Source organism: Meriones unguiculatus, chromosome 2 (genome assembly GCF_030254825.1).
Source record: "Meriones unguiculatus strain TT.TT164.6M chromosome 2, Bangor_MerUng_6.1, whole genome shotgun sequence".
In the NCBI taxonomy this organism is placed as follows: domain Eukaryota; kingdom Metazoa; phylum Chordata; class Mammalia; order Rodentia; family Muridae; genus Meriones; species Meriones unguiculatus.
In genome coordinates, this window is record NC_083350.1 from 34,599,855 (window position 1) to 34,609,405 (window position 9,551).

The window sequence follows — 9,551 nt, forward strand, 5'->3', positions numbered from 1 at the left end:
AGTGGCTGCCCTGATCTTATAATGTATCTGATCAGCAGGGGAACAGTAACTGCACAGCGACCAACAGACCGAACTGTGGGCCACAAAACACCAGTGACTATGTTTCCAAGCCTTACAAAATATACTAGAAGGAAAATTCTGACCCAAGAAGGCTAACTACACTCACAAAAACACATAAAATAAATAGCTTCACTATAGGAAAAGACAAGTACACAAACATACTACCACAACCAACATAACAATAAAAGGAACTAACAGTCACTAATCTCTCTCAACATCAATGGACTCAATTTTCCAATAAAAAGATACAGACTAACAGAATGGATGCATAAACAGGACGCAGCTTTCTGCTGTATACAGAAACACACGTCAGCCACAAAGATAGACATTACCTAAAAATAAAGGACTAGGAGAAGGTTGTCCAAGCAAACAGACCCAAGAAGCAAGCAGGAGTAACCATTCTAATATCTAATAAAATAGAATTTCAGCCAAAATTAATCAAGAGATGAGGAAGGACACTTTATCCTCATCAAACGAAAATTCCAAGATGACGTCTCAGTTCTGAACATCTATGCCCCAAATACAAGAGCACACATGTTTGGTTTTTATTTTTTAATTTACTTTTTATTAATTACACTTTATTCACTTTGATTACAACTGTATCCCTCTCCTTCATCCCCTCCCAATCCTACCCTCCCTCCATCACCTCCTCCCATGCCCTTCCACAAGTCCACTGATAGGAAAAGTCCTCCTCCCTTTCCCTCTAATCTTAGCCTATCAGGTCTTATCAGGACTAGCTGCATTGTCTTCCTCTGTGGCCTGGTAAGGCTGCTTCCACCCCTGGGGGGTGGGGGTGGGGAAGGTGATCAAAGAGCCAGCCACTGAATTCATGTCAGAGACAGTCACTGTTCCCATTACTAGGAAACCCACTTGGACACTGAGCTGTTATGGGCTATATCTGTGCAGGGGTTCTAGGTTATCTCCATGCATGGTCCTTAGTTGGAGTATGAATCTCAGAAAAGGACCCCTGGGACCAGATATTTTGGTTCTGTTGCTCTCCTTGAGGACCTCCTGTCTCTTCCAGGTCTTTCCATCCCCTCCCCCTTCTTTCATAAGATTCCCTGCACTGTGCCCAAAGTTTGGTTATGAGTCTTAGTATCTGCTTTGATACCCTGCTGGGTAGAGTCTTTCAGAGGCCCTCTGTGGTAGGCTCCTGTTCTGTCCCCTGTTTTCTCCTTCTTCCTATGTCAGTCCTATTTGCCTTTCTGAGTGGAGACTGATCATCCTACCCAGGATCCTCCTTCTTTCTTAGCTTCTTTAGGTGTCAGATTTTAGTATGTTTATCATATATCATATGTCTAATATCCACTTATAAGTGAGTGCATACTATCTGGAGCACCTGCATTTGTAAAAGAAACATTAACAAAGCTTAAACCATACATCGATCTCAACACATTAATAGTGGGAGACTTCAACACCCCATTCTCATCAAAGGAGAGATCAACGAAATAGAAACTAAACAGAGACAGTAACAGATGCCATGAATCAAATGGACCTAACAGACATCTACAGAACATTTCACCCTATTCAATGGCATCTGGGTTCACGGAAGAAATAAGCAAGAAATTAAGGACATCCTAAAATTTAATAAAAATAAAGGCACAATGTACCCAAATTTATGGGATACAATGAAAGCAGTGCTAAAAGGAAAGTTAATAGCATTAAATGCCTTCATAAAGAGATTGGAGACATCTCATACAAGCAACTTAATGGCACACCTAAAAGTCCTAGAAAAAGAAAGAAGCAGACACACACAGAGGAGTAGAAAGCTGGAAATAATCAAACTCAGGGCTGAAATCAATAAATTAGAAACAAAGAGAACAATTAAAAGAACCAATAAAACCAAAAGCTGGTTCTTTGAGAAAACCAACAAGAAAGACAAACCCTTAGCCAAACTAAACAGCAGAGATACACTATCCAAATCAACAAAATCAGAAATGAGAAGGGAGACCTAACAACAGACACTAAGGAAATTAAAAAAAAAAATAGGTCTTACTTCAAAAGCCACAAATTTTGAAAATCTAAGTGAAATGGACAATTTTCTTGATAGATTCTACTTACCAAAGTTGAATCAAGATTGGGTAACCTAATTAAACAGTCCTATGTATCCTAAGGAAATAGAAACAGTCATCAAAAGTCCCCCAACCAAAAAAAAAAAAAAAAAAGGGCTAGAGGGTTTCACTTCAGAATTCTACCAGACTTTCAAAAAGAGCTAATACCAATACTCTTCAAACTATTCCATAAAATACAAATGGAAGGAACATTACCAAACTCATTCTATGAGGCCACAGTTACCTTGATACCTAAACCACACACCCAACAAAGAAAGAGAATTTCAGCCCAATCTCTCTGATGAGCATCGATTCAAAAATACTCACAAACTGAATCCCAGAGTACATCAAAGATATCATCTACCATGATGAAGTAGGCTTCATCCCAGGCATGCAGGAGTGGTTCAATATACAGAAATCCATTAATGTAATCCACAATATAAAGAAACTGAAAGAAAAAAAATGTGATCATTTCCTTAAATGCTGAGAAAGCATTTGAAAAAATCCAACACTTGTTTATGTTAAAAGTCTTGGAGAAATGGGGGATACAAGGTAAATACCTAAACATAGTAAAGGCAATATACAGCAAGCCTATAGCCAACACCAGACTAAATGGAGAGAAACATAAATTAATTCCAGTGCAATTGAGGACTAGATAAGGCTGCCCACTCTCTCCATATCTCATAGTATTTGAAGTCCTAGCCAGAACAATAAGATAACTAAAGGAGATCAAGAGATACAAATTGGAAAGGAAGAAGTCAAAGTATCACTATTTGCAGATGATATGATAGTATACATAAGTGATTCCAAAAATTCTACCAGAGAACTCCTTCAGCTGATAAATACCTGCAGTAAAGTGGCTGAATAAAAAATTAACTCAAAAAAAAAAAAAATCAGTAGGACGCCTATATACAAAAGACAAAAGGACTGAAAAAGAAATTAGGGAAACAACACCCTTCACAATAGCCAGAAAAAAAAAAATATTGGTGTTACTCTAAGCAAGCAAGTGAAAGACTTGTATGAAAAAAAAATTTCAGGTCTCCAAAGAAAGAAACTGAAGAAGATATCAAAACATAGAAAGAACTCCCATGCTCATGGATCAGTAGGATAAACAGCAAAAATGGCCATCTTACTAAAAGCAATCCACAGATTCAATGCAATCCCCATCAAAATTTCAGCACTATTCTTTACAGACCTTGAAAGAGCAATTTCCAACTTCATATGGAAAAAAAAATCAGAATAGCTAAAACAATAGTGTACAATAAAAGATCTTCTGGAGGTATCTCCATCCCTGATCTTAAGCTGTATTATAGAACAACAGTAATAAAAACCACTTGGTACTGGCCTAAAAACAGACTGGTGGATCAATGGAATCGAATTGAAGACCTAGAAATAAACCCACATACCTATGAACACTTTATTTTTTACAAAGGAGCCAAAATCATACAATAGAAAAAAAAGGGTAGCATCTTCAACAAATGGTGCTGGTCTAACTGAATGTCTACATGTAGAAAAATGCAAATAGATTCATATTTATCACCCTATACCTAAACTAAAGTCAAAGTGGATCAAAGACACCAACATAAAACCAGAAATACTAAATCTGTTAGAAGAAAGAGTAAGGAAGAGCCTTGACCTCATTGGCACAGGAGATAACTTCATGAACAGAACACCAACAGCACAGGCTCTAAGATCATCAATTAAAAAATGGGACCTCATGAAACTGAAAAGCTTCTGTAAAACAAAGGACACTGTCAACAGAACAAAACAACAGCCTACAGACTGGGAAAAGATCTTCACCAACCCTAAATCCAGAATATATAAAGAACTCAAGAAATTAAACTCCAACCAATCAAATAATCCAATTAAATAATGGGGTAAAGAACAAAACAGAGACTTCTCAACAGAGGACTATTGAATGACAGAGAAACATTTAAAGAAATGCTCAACATCCTTAGTCATCAGGGAAATGCAAATCAAAACAAATCTGAGATTCCATCTTACACCCATCAGAATAACTAAGATCAAAAGCTCAAGTGACAGCAAATGTTGACACGGGTGTGGAGAAAGGAGAACATTACTGCATTTCTGGTGGGAGTGCAAACTTGTACAACCACTTAGGAAATCATTCTGGTGCTTTCTCAGATAATTGGAAATAGTGCTACCTCAAGACCCAGTTATACCACTCCTGGACATATACCCAAAAGGTGGTCCACCATACAACAAGGACATTTGCTCAGCTATACTCATAGCAGCTTTATTCATAATAGTGAGAATCTGGAAAGAACCTATATATCCCTCAACCAAAGAATGGATACACAAATTGTGGTAAATTTACACAGTGGAATACTATTAAGCTATTAAAAACAAGAAAGTCATGAAATTTTCAGGCAAATGGATGGAACTAGAAAAAAAATCATACTGAGTGAGGTATCCCAGAAGCAGAAAGACACACATGGAATATACTCACTTACACATGAGTATTATAGCTATATAATATCAGATAGCCATACTACAATCCATAGACCTAAAGAAAACCAATAACAAGGAGGACCTTAGGAAGGGTGTTTAATTCTCATTCAGATGGGCAAATATAATAGACGCTGAAAGTGGTTGAAGAGAGGAATCAGGTTAGGAGTCTACCATAAATGTCCTCTGAAAGATTCAACCCAACAGAGGATTAAAGCAGATACAGAGACTCACAGCCAAACTTTGGGTAGACAGCAGGGAGTCATAGGAAAGACTGGGAAAATAGAAGAACCCATAGTTGACAGGAACTCTATAAAACCAACAGAGCCAACAAATCTGGGCCCATGGGGTCCTGTAGAGATTGATGCACCAACCAAGGACCACAGATGAAGAGGACCTAGAATCCCTGCTCATATGTAGGCAATAGGTAGGTCAGTCTTCATGTGGGTTCCCTAATAAGGGGAACAGGGGCTGTCTCTGACATGGGCTCTGATGCCAGCTCCTTGATCATTTCCCTATGGTATGGAGGTGGGGCATTGCCAGGCAACAGAGGAAGAGGATGCAAGCAGTCCTAATGAGACTTGATAGGCTGGTGTCAGATGGTGGAAGAGGAGGGGAGAAATAAGGGGGAGGAATAGGGGAAAGAAGGAAGGAGGGTGGGACTAGAAGGAGATGGGGGAGGAAGCTATAATTGGGATGTAAAGTGAATACATTATAAAAAATGAAGTTACTTGAAAAAATAAGATGGAGGCATGAGCAACCTCTGATATCAACCTCTGCTCTCAACACACATGTGTGAGCAAACAAACACACACACAGATGCACACACATGCATATACGCACACTCACAAAGTATTTTTAAAAGAGCCCCTCTCCCTCCCTTTGCCTTTAAGAAACACTTCAGGATGGGTCTGCTTCCAAAGGAGCCCTCTAGAGAGAAGATGGAGTGAACCGATGTTGGTGCTGTGTGGGTCTTGCTGACTAATAGGCACATGGTGAGCAATTACCTTAACACCTGGCCTCACTTTCCACATCTGTAAAATGGGGATAATTATAGTATGCTCATTATATATTTGTTATTCTATTTTTATAAGAAACACATCAGTCTTAGCCCACTCCTTTCAGTACCATTTTAACTATCCAGTAAACAAGAGACGTTACTAAAGCCAAAGGGAACACAAATCAGAAACTTGCAGAAGTTGCCTGGTGTGTTATGTTTCTAATCGCTATGAGCAAATACATGACAACAAACAGCTTAAGGAAAGGTTTATTTGGGCTTACAGTTTGAGAGATACAGCCTATCATGACAAGTAGTCATGGTAACAGAAGGATTATGCTGGTCACGTGGCACCCACCATATGGAATCAGAGACAGACAGATGCTGATGCTCAGCTCCCTTTCTCTCTTTTTTCATTCAGTCTGGAACTCTAGCCCACGGGATAGTTCCAAAAGCACTCAAGGTGGGTCTTCCCTCCTCTTTTAAACCTTTCTGGTAATGTTCTCAAAGAGAGAGACCTAGAGATAGTTGATCGTAAAGACTAGCCATCACAATTGGGGCATTCAAATAGCTGATAATTTTTGAATTTTTTTAATCCTCGAAGAGGTCCCCCAGGCACCTTTAGGCAGCATAAGTAATTTAACAAGAACTTCAAGCTCTTGCAGACTTTGTGCACTTCAACCCACACTACATGACCAGAGGGGTCTGTGAAACAAATCTGTTCAACTTTACATTCTATGGAAGAGAAAACCCGGGGCTCACGATGATGCTATCATTGATCTGCCTGTGGCCAGGACAATCATCCCGCTGTAGAAATTCTAGAGCCTGTTCCAACCGGAAGCACTCTCCAGCCACAAATGCGCAAGCCTAGGTTTGTCCCCAAGGCTTAAACCGACTGTCACATTTTATCCAGTCACTTCTAGCTATAGAAAATGAAATGAAATATGTTATCTATTCATATCAGATCCATAGTGGGAACGACAAACCTTGATAAGTCTGCAACTCGCAATCTTTGTTTTTAAGATAAATGTTTGAGACCAGGAAAGAGAACAGCCAGCTTTTATTAAATAACCACTATGCTACATACAACAAAAACTGACAAGTAACAGCAGATATAAGATAGGCCCTCTCCCAGGCGGGTCTAATTAGAACTAATAAAGAATAATGTTCTTCTTTTGGAGGCTGTAAATAAAACATAAGCAACTGCATTGTTCACTAACATTTAATTGGCCGGGGGAGTTCGGACGCTCATTTATACTGAAGTAGAAATCTGATTACCACAGCTTCTGGAATTCACTCAAAATTTGTTACATATTCATTGATTTGGTAGGTGATGAATAGCAAGTACTCTTGGTAGGTGGGCCAATTTCAGACCAAGCAAGCTGCCCCAAGCTATAGATAATGTACCTCAAACAGGCATCTCTCACCAGGGAGCTTTTGCACTAGAATTTGCCTCAGGTCACAAAGCAGGTAGAAGTAGAAGGAAGAAATCACTTCATTCCAGAGAGTTGCTTGTCCCAAAAGCACATTTGCACAAACAACTCTAAATAAGGAACTATCTGTCCCTGCCAGGCTCGTCTTCCCCTGCTTTGATGCAGATCAAAGCTTAGTTTAATACTAAGAGTGAACTCCCAAGACGAGCTCAGTGAGGCTCTACCACAGATGCTAAAATTCAACTTCAGACCCTCAAGATACTTCCTAAAGCTCAGACTCCAGCCCGTGTTGAATCTTGTACAGGTATCTTTGTGCTGCCTAGTTCAAACCATTGACCCAGGCTTGCAAGTGTTAAACCTCTGTGGTCCTGTTTCCTGGTGTTATGTTGTTTGATCCATTCACCTCCGGTGGACACTTTTTCTCCAATGGACTGTCCACGAGAGCTCCCAGATCATGGAATCTGAGGATCAATGTGGACATGGCTGAAGCAAAACAGTGGGACTCGGACTCACCACCTCCCTAGGCCTTTCCCGAGGCCACCAGGATGAAGCTTGGCGGGAAGCCTGCTGGGGTGAGAAGATGGGGACAGGCAGCTCTGACTGCTCCCTTGACCCGGATCTCCTGTCCAGGACTGCTCTAATTCTGAGTGCTGACTCTGCTGAAGCTGGAGGAAGCAGTGGGGCAAGCGTTATGGAGAGTGATTGAGTGAAATTCAGAGCACTTTGCAGAATGATTTGTTTGACATTCCCAGTAGGAAACTCTTGTTTGTTGAACTTATTATTCATTCATGTATTCATGAGAAAAAAAAAATACAATAAATGCATAATCTCTGCATAGTGCCTCAATGATCACATTGAAATGAACCCAGAGCTTTGCAGTGCTAAGGAAGGTCTTTAGTCTGCAACAGAACAGTTTCACATTGCAATATCATTAACTCTGTCTAGAGTTTACATTATGTGTATAAATCAGCAAGGGAAATTTAACCTGCATTGTAATTTAAGGTTATACAGAGACTCGGGCATTAAAAATGCATATGCATAATATTAACTTCTTGTGTGTGTGTGGTTTTTTTGTTTTGTTTTGTTTTTGTTTTCTCCTACTAAGTGCTTTAACAATTATCATGTTAAGATGTAACTGAATCTGTTCAGCTCGTGTTTGTGTTCTGACTTTTTGACAAGTAGAATACAAGCTAGGGGAAATGCAGACATTATCTCCACCCTCCGTGGGGAACGTAGGGAAGAGGACTCCGTAAGCTATTTGAGTAGGGGAAGCGTGCTATATCACAGGCCAACCAACTGCTGTGAGATGCTGTGTTTTAATACAGCAACCAGGACTGGGCCTAGAAGAGTGGGGCCAAAGCATCCTGATGGCAAATTCCCAGGCTAGACCCTTGGTGTTTCTGTGAGCAGCTGCTGTGGTGATGGCCTCCGGCCTTCCTGGTGAGAGCCACTCTGGAGAGTAAGCCAGGACCATCAGCACAACGATCTCTTTTCACAAATAAAGACAACTCTCAGTTATCAGAAGAAGAAAGGGAATTGCAGAATCCTGTCCTCTTTTTCCTAACCCCTGAATTCTTCTCATCCATCACTCTGATTCATTATACAAGCCCTAACAGAGGCTTTGAGGTCTCCTAGCATATTCTATAAAAAAAAAAAAAAATTGCTCCACTCCTCTTTACTCTGCTCACTTAATCAAGGCAAATACCACCTTCACTTTTAAACAAGAAATACTAATTGATTTTGCAGGCACTTATAGAAAACAGAAGAAATGACATTCCAAATCTTCTAATCCAGCGATTTTCTATTACTAAACCCAGAAGATATCAAAGGACAACAGCAGAACAGCACAAATACAGAAATATCAAATTATATGTATCCATGTTGAGGTATGTGCCCATGAGTGCAGAAGAGGACACTGGATTCTCTGGAGGTTGCAGATGTTTGTGGATTGTCTGACATGGGTGTTGGGAACCAGACTTGGATTCTCCATAAGAACTGCATAAGCTCTTTCACCAAGGAGCCATCTCTCCAGTCCCCAGGTTAATGTGTGTGAAAAACACTGTGCCTACAAATACCTGTTTCAGTGCTAGCTAATCTTTCTTATATTCTATTTTGAATCTTCTTTTAAAACAACAAAAAATGTATTGGATTTACTAATTTTATGTGAATGAATGTTTTGCCTGAATGTATGTATATACGTAAGTATGCATGTATGCATGTACATATGCATGTATGTATGTATGTATGTATGTATGCACACCATACATGTACTTCATGCTTTTGGAGGTCAGAAGAGGGTATTGGATCCCCTGGAACAGGAGTTCATGGATGGTTGTGAACCACCATATGGTTTCTGGAAATTGAACCCAAGTCCCTTGCAAGAGCAACCACTGCTTTTAACCTCTCCAGCCCCCTTATTTCGAATCTAAACAATTCAAATACACTCTGACCCAAAGTGCTCCTTATAATACTCAGAAAGACTATGACAAACTAATGCTATATGCTAGAAGTGTGGGTAAAATCACAAAATACATAAAGACT